Source organism: Panthera uncia, chromosome C2, assembly GCF_023721935.1.
Source record: "Panthera uncia isolate 11264 chromosome C2, Puncia_PCG_1.0, whole genome shotgun sequence".
In the NCBI taxonomy this organism is placed as follows: domain Eukaryota; kingdom Metazoa; phylum Chordata; class Mammalia; order Carnivora; family Felidae; genus Panthera; species Panthera uncia.
This window is the reverse complement of record NC_064810.1, coordinates 28497706-28505192: the sequence shown is the minus strand read 5'-3', so window position 1 is coordinate 28505192 and position 7487 is coordinate 28497706. Positions and strand designations below refer to the sequence as shown.

At 38.1% G+C, this 7487-nt stretch overlaps 1 pseudogene; it reads right to left on the bottom strand.

Annotated features, from left to right (window-relative positions):
* Positions 1-1324: 1324 nt before the first annotated feature.
* LOC125921530 (transmembrane emp24 domain-containing protein 2-like) lies at positions 1325-1901 on the bottom strand (annotated as a pseudogene).
* Between the last annotated feature and the right edge of the window lie 5586 nt (positions 1902-7487).

The window sequence follows — 7487 nt, the reverse complement described above, 5'->3', positions numbered from 1 at the left end:
CAAGTAACTAATATACCTCAGTCACAATATAATTCTGGATCATCCCCTCACCACTACCAAATGTTTCTTTTATTTTAAGCCTGTCATCAGAGACCAAGAGAATTTTTTTCATTTTATACAAGACAAAGCTCACATGTGCCAAAAAAGAAAGGCCCAAGAGAAACAAAAACAAAATCCTAGTACTGACAGTGATATTCAGTACCCTAATTAAACAAAGGCCAAACTGCCACTGATAAAACAGTGGCTGTGTATCATGGCAATTAAATTCAAGGGACTTTAACCCTTTGGCATCAGAAATCCAGATTTTCCCAATTTCATGAATGGGTGTTTCCTACATGCTGAGAGTAGAGAATGTGGATGTGCCCGCACAGCAAGGAAAGAGGTACTGTTTGTTGCAATATAGAGAGAACTCTCCTAAAGGAGAGACTTCTTACAAGGCTAGGCAGAAACCGAAAAATGGTTATTAGCTGGTTGTGTCATCAATTTAATTGGAAGTGATTGAGTCCTAAGGTTCAAAATACCAATTTGGTGTGTGTGGGGGGGGTGTAGTTGGGTTAAGACTTATCTTTAAAGAAAAAGCAAGAGAGACAAGTATAAAAGTACCAACCTGGTAACATACTCCAGTCAGAGCTCTGCCAACAGGATGGGTACAAAATGTCAAGATTCAGACTGTTGCTTCTCATAAGGACTGAACAGAATGAATCTTTAATACTTTAACTGCAGGGTAAGGGATCCAAAGAATGCAGTCCTTTTAAAGTACTGTCAGTAACGTACTATTCCAAACAAACCCCATTTTATCATGAAAACAAAAGGAAGATATAATCGGGACTATATGCCTATCTTTCACTTACAGGGTTTGAGTTCTGACAGACCTGTATAATGCAGGCAGAATTCAAGTAAGAAATTATGCCAATCAATTGTCAGATCTTCACTATAACTTTCCTAAAAAGGCGTTTTCACTCGATACCTTTTTTTTTTTAGCTTATTTATTTTGAGAGAGCAGGGAAGAGCCAAAGAAAAGAAGAGAAAGAATCCCAAGCAGGCTCCACACTGTCAGCACAGAGCCCCATATGGGGCTCAGTCTCACAAAATGTGGTATCATGACCTGAGCCAAAATCAAGAGTTAGACGCTTAACCAACTGAGCCACACAGGCGCTCCACCCCCAATATCTATTAATCACAAAGAAACATAAGCTGTGAATATACAGTTCCAAAAGTAAAATTATAGAAACTAATGACATTATTATGACCTAAATATTTGGTAAACAGTGAATTATGATTTTGAGATCATCAAAAAAAGGCTTTCTGAACAATCTTCCACACTTCACAAAACTTTCTTCATGTAGTAGATCTGTCCCAGTGTCATGGCAACTAGAACAAGAGCTTCAAAGAAGGACAAAAGGGCCACTCTGCTGTTTGTGTTGCCACTAATCACTCTGTGTATTCTCTTCCGAACTTGTATGCATTCCTGCTCATGCTTTACACTTGTCATTGCCACTGCCAACTCATCAATCATTTCTTCTAGCTTGTTCTCATGAGCTTCTCTTTCCATGCCTTGTCCTTTGGGGACTTCCCCAATATCAGTGGTGAACATCATTCTTTGGAGTCATGGTAGACATCCTGTCTCTAAAACAAAACTTAATATGTTCCATCCATATGAGCAGCCAATATGTATTTCCCACTGATCAATCTGTCTCCTTTATAAACTCTTTTATTGTCAGGCCGTGTAATTTCCACATCTATGTCCAGGAAGCCACCCTTGGCCACCTGGAAGATGAGGCCCATGTTGGTGCCTGAGGCGACCCGCACTCCTCTGCATGCACATCAGTGCCGATGAAGTAGCCCAAGGCTGTGGCCTGAAGGGTGGCCAGGAGCACCAGCCACTCAGGGATCATCACCATGGTGAGACTGGGACTGAAGCCAGGACCCAGAGCAGGGCTTCCAGAGCCACCACCACCACCACTGCCTCCTCAGCCACCATCACCTCAGCTCCTTCATCAAGAACCAATTTAATCATCTCTGTTATCCACCAAGCCTTCCCTAACCTCCTCTGCTGAGACTGATACTCAGCCTTTCTCTACGCCGCCTCTTGGAGTAATCATTATTTCTGCAGCTACTGATGGGATTTTGGAGTGACGGGGGTTTGGAGGTGACAGCAAAGAAAGAATTCTTGAAGACGTCTGTGGTGCAAAAAGGTAATTTTATTACAGCACTGGGACAGGACGAGTGGGCAGAAAGAGCTGCACTGGGGTTGTGAAGAATGACTGGTTATATGCTATGGAGTTAGGGAGACAAAATCAAGAGGAAGGTTCTTAATGGGATCTATATGCTAAAGAAGACTCAAAGATGACTGGATGCCTAGCTAGTGTCAAACTAAGGTTGTTTCCCTGTAGAAAAGCATTATCATTAAAACAGTAAGGAGTTCCTGGAGATTAGGCTATTGATAAGATTGCCTCTTTCTTGATAAGATTGCCTCTTTCTTGTAATGTACTAAAATGTCTGTAAACTGATGGAGACTCTATCAGTTTAATCCTTTGTTTTCTGTCCTTTCCTTTGTTCATCCAGGAGTGCCTGAAGAATATCAGCCATCTCCCACTTGGGGGAGCGGGATATTGTTAGCTTGTGTTTGGCCCTCAGCTTGCCTTATGCTCCCTCCATCAGTTATCACGTGGTATATCACAACATATGTTTATACAAACAAGTAGCTTTCTCATTACAATATAAATTCTTTGAGTCTAAGAATTCAAGCTTTTCCATTTTTATACTCCAAATACCTGTCATAGTTGAGGAAGGCTTATTGAAGAGATTGATTGAGATGTTTAAGTACACAGTAACCACACTCTTTTCAAGGAGATGCATGAAAAACACTTGAGTGTTTTCAAAATATTTTAAAGCTTCAAAGGCAAGACTTCAGGGATACACCCTCTAAAAAGTATTTCAAGAAATAGCCATGACAATATTGTAGGAGATTAGCAAAGCTGGAGGAGCAAAGCTACCTGACTTTGAGACTTACTATAAAGCAACAGTAATCAAGACAGGGTGGTATTGGCAGAAGAATTGACAAATAGATCACTGGAACAGAATAGATAATGCAGAAATAGACTCACATAAATACAGCCAGCTGATTTTGGATAAAGTAACAAAGGTAATACAGTGAAGCAAAGATTGTCTTTTCAACAATGGTTGAATAATGGAACAATTGAACATCCACAGGCAAAAAAAAAAAAAATGTATCTAGACAATGATCTTACCCTTCAGAAAAATCAACTCAAAATGGATCATATATTTAAATGTAAAATGAAAAGCTATTAGACTCCTAGAAAATAACATAGGAAAAAAACTTAGACAAATTTTGGCATGACCATGACTTTTTAGATACAACATTAAAGGCAGGATCCATGAATATAATAATTGATAAGCTAGACTTCATTATAATTAAAAACTTCTGCCCTCTGAAAGACAATGCCAAGAGAGTGAGAAGACCAAGCTACAGACTGGGGGAAAATATTTATAAAAGACACATCTGATAAAGGACTTATCCAAAATATACAAAAAAGTCTTAAATCCCAACAATAAGAAAATGAACAACCTGACTGAAAGATGTAAAAAAAGACCTTAATACACACCTAACAAAGAAGATATATGGATAGCAAATAAGCATGTGAAAAATATGCTCAACATCAAGTGGCATCAGGGAAGTAAAAATTAAAACAACAGTGAGATTCCACTACATATCTATTAAAATGGCCAAAATCCACAACACCGACAACACCAAATGCTGGTGAGAATATGTAACAACAGAACTCTCATTCATTGCTAGTGGCAGTACAAAATGGTATAGCCATTTTGGAAGACAGTTTAGCAATTTCTTAAAAAACCAAACATACTCTTATCATACAGTCCAGCAATTGTAGTACTTAGCATTTACCCAAAGGAATGGAAAACTTATGTCTACACAAAAGCCTACACATTAGTGTTTATAACATCTTGATGCATAATTGATAAAACTTTAAGGTAAGGAAGATGTCCTTCAGTCAGTGAATGGATAAATAAACTGTAATATATCTAGAAAAATGGGATATTATTCAGTGCTAAAAAGAAATGAGTTACCAAGCCATGAAAAGACATGGAGGAATCTCAAATGAATATTTTTAACTGAAAGAATCCAATGTGAAAAGGCTGTATACTGTATGATTCCCTTCAAAAAAACAAACAAACAAAAAACTATGGAAAGAGTAAAAACCAAAACTATAGAAACAATAAAAAGACAAGTGGTTGCCATGGATTGGGGAAAAACAAAGGATAAATAAATAGAGCACAGGGAATTTTTAAGGTCATGAAAATACCTTGACTGATATCATAGTGATCGATATATGTCATGATACATTTGTCCAAGCCCATAGAATGTACAGCACCAATAATGTAAACTATGTAAACCATAATGTCAACAGTGGACTTTGTGTGATTATGAGGGATCAATGTAGATTCATCTACTGTAACAAATGTATCACTTTGGTGGGGGATGTTGATAAGGAGGGAGGCTCTGCAAGTGTGTGAGCAGAGGTGTTAGAAGGTGGAGGAGGGGAAGTATGCTCCACATTAGGAAGGCACTTTGAGACCAAAAAACAAAGCAAGTCCCTCCTGCAGTTTACACAATTTTATTCAAGGCAACTTACTGACTGGGGATCAGGCAGGCAGGCGATCCAGATGCTATGCAGCTATTCTCCCCCAAATCTGGATCTTAATCTACTGATTGTATAAAAGGAGAGGATACTAGTTATCTAAAGTGATGCCATCTGTGTGCTAGAGGAGAGGGAGGGGAAAGAACTATGTTATCTCTACTAGTTATCTGACCAACTTTAGGGAAGATCAGAACAAGCCTTCCTGCACTGAGGTCAGGATATACAATAACCTTCAAGGGGCCTGGAACATGTAGCCCCAAGGAAGGTCATTGCAAGTGTGTAAAAAAGACAGAAGGCCAAATATGGTCAGTATTGTCAGCATCCCTACAAGAGGTATACAAAAAAATCTTTGTACCTTCTCCTCACTCTTGCTTTGAAGCTTAAACTGCTCTAAAAAAAAATAATAAAGTTTTAATAAAAGAAAATGTTTCAGGCAGTGTCTGAATTGAGACCACGTGGATTACAATCAAGCCAGATGACCAGCTTCTAATGACCTCATAGCACAACCTTGCCCTGACATATATTGTCCACACAGCATGGCTGCTCTGTAACTGCTAAAGTAGCTGACACCAATGACCAATGGACAATACCTTGCTTCTTGCCTCTACTACATGTAAAGGGAGTGGTTACCCCACATCCAGGTAATAGTGTATTATTCTGTTATGTGCTAGACATTATAATTTCTTCATCCTCACACCATCCCTGTGAAGAAAGCATGATTATTATCACCGTTTCTCAGCTGAGGAAACTGAGGCAGAGAGCTTAAGTAGTCAGATGAAGACCACACAGATGGTGTGTGGCAGATTCAAGATTTGAACTTGGGAAGCCTAGTTTCTGGGCTTGGACCTGAAACCACTCTCAGTCACCACAGACCCGTTGTAGGAGTCCTCTCCCACAGAGTCAGAATCCTAGGCATTCCAGGTCTGTGCAAATGCACTCAGAAGGGTTTAAGACATGAAGTCCTGAAGGACGACCACTAACCTTCTGTAGCTTATTTTGTCAAATGGGATTTCAGGGAGGAACTCATGACAGTAACAGAGGCACAGCATTTTTTCTCTTATAAATTTATTCATCACAACGTTTTATGCCTGAACACATAGTTTGTATGCTCATTGCACAGTTATAAATAGATACACTCAATCTGGTAAAATGTACAGAAAGTGGGCAGAGTATTTAGAATCTTGAGAAAATGCTTCAAAAAGAATCCCATTCTCAGGCTCTTTTGGCTCAGATATAGGGACATTCATGGACCAGATTCCTTACCTCTTGCTTGGTATCCTTGAATGTAGGTATTCCAGTTTGAGTTTACTTTTGTTCCTAATACCATAGCAGTTGGTACATCCTGGAGTTCTACAGAGTTCTTCTGTCTAATTTAGATATTCTGATGTCCAGGCAGTTCTTACCATTAAGGGATGATACTTCATGGGCATTTCTGTTGAGATATTTCTTCTCAAAAGCCAATTCCATTTTACCCACCTACATTTGAAAATGAACCATTTAATTCATTTATTCTAATATTTTTCTTTTCAGTCTAACAATTTTATAACATAAAATAAACTCTACACTCAGTATGACAACTAGGAATAATGACTGGCATTATTTTTGCATGTCACTTCACAATATTATTATCATTTTTTCTTAATAATATAAAGTTAATACCTCTTAGTTATTTCAACCATTCCTATTTAAACTAGTACTAAATAAAATTAAATTCATACTATCCTTCTAGACTCAGAAATTGGAGTATTTCTTAATACCATTTTAGAATATGATAGCATACTGGTGGTGCATTATTATGTAGAAAAATAACTGGTTAAGAAAAACTGGATTAAAAAAAAAAACTGGATTTGGGAGGTGTTCGTGGGTATCTCATTTCTGCCCAATTTATAAGTACTGGCTGCCTTTTTTGAATATCTATTCAAGAACATCTGTATAGGAAACAGGATTATAGATTAGTGTCTCCTTTTGGAGCAAAGGAAAGGCTTGCTTACTGTCCAGTGTAATATAGAAAATGTCTCTCTCTTTGGGGAAAAGTTCTGGCACATGAGCTGCCACAATAGAAGATGTAGGTTCCCTAAGCTTGTGGCCGTCCTCCTGCGGTACCACGTACAGGCATTACTTGGCCCCTTTGTGTTGTCCTGTGAGAGCTGTGTACTCCCGCTATGCTGTTGCTATGAGCAATGGTTTGTTGTTGTCCGCCCCCCCCACCCTGCCACCTGAGCCAGAAGTCCTATGTCTTTAGTGAGCATCCATAAAACTGTGGCAAGAAAACTTGTTAGCTTGCAAGTAGGGTAACGTCTCAGACCCTTCTAAGTTATTGACAAATATGATCTGAAAAATTTAACGTGTATTTTTATACATATATACATGTGTGATGTGGGGAGAGAAAAAGAGAAACTAAGAGGAAATGCTAATACGGATAGGATTTTATGATTTTTGAATTCCACTTCTTTTTGTTTGTCCATTTTTTGCCACTGATATAAACATAAAAAAATCAATGTTTCATACAAATAACGTAGGTATACTCTATTGTCAATGTGAATTATATCTCTTTTACAGTTGTAGTTTCAGTGCTTTCAAACTTAGTAATATAAAGAAGTTGTTAATTTCTCTATATTCTTTTACATCCTACCACTCTCCAGCATTTTGTTACAAGGGTAGCTGATTGTATTGTGTTTTGTTGTGAGGCAGTACTACCATCAACAAATAACTTTAGAAATGAGTACTCAGAGTTAGTGGTGCTTGTAGTTGGTAGTAATACATAATACAATATGTTACTAGAGTGTATTACATAAAATACCTATA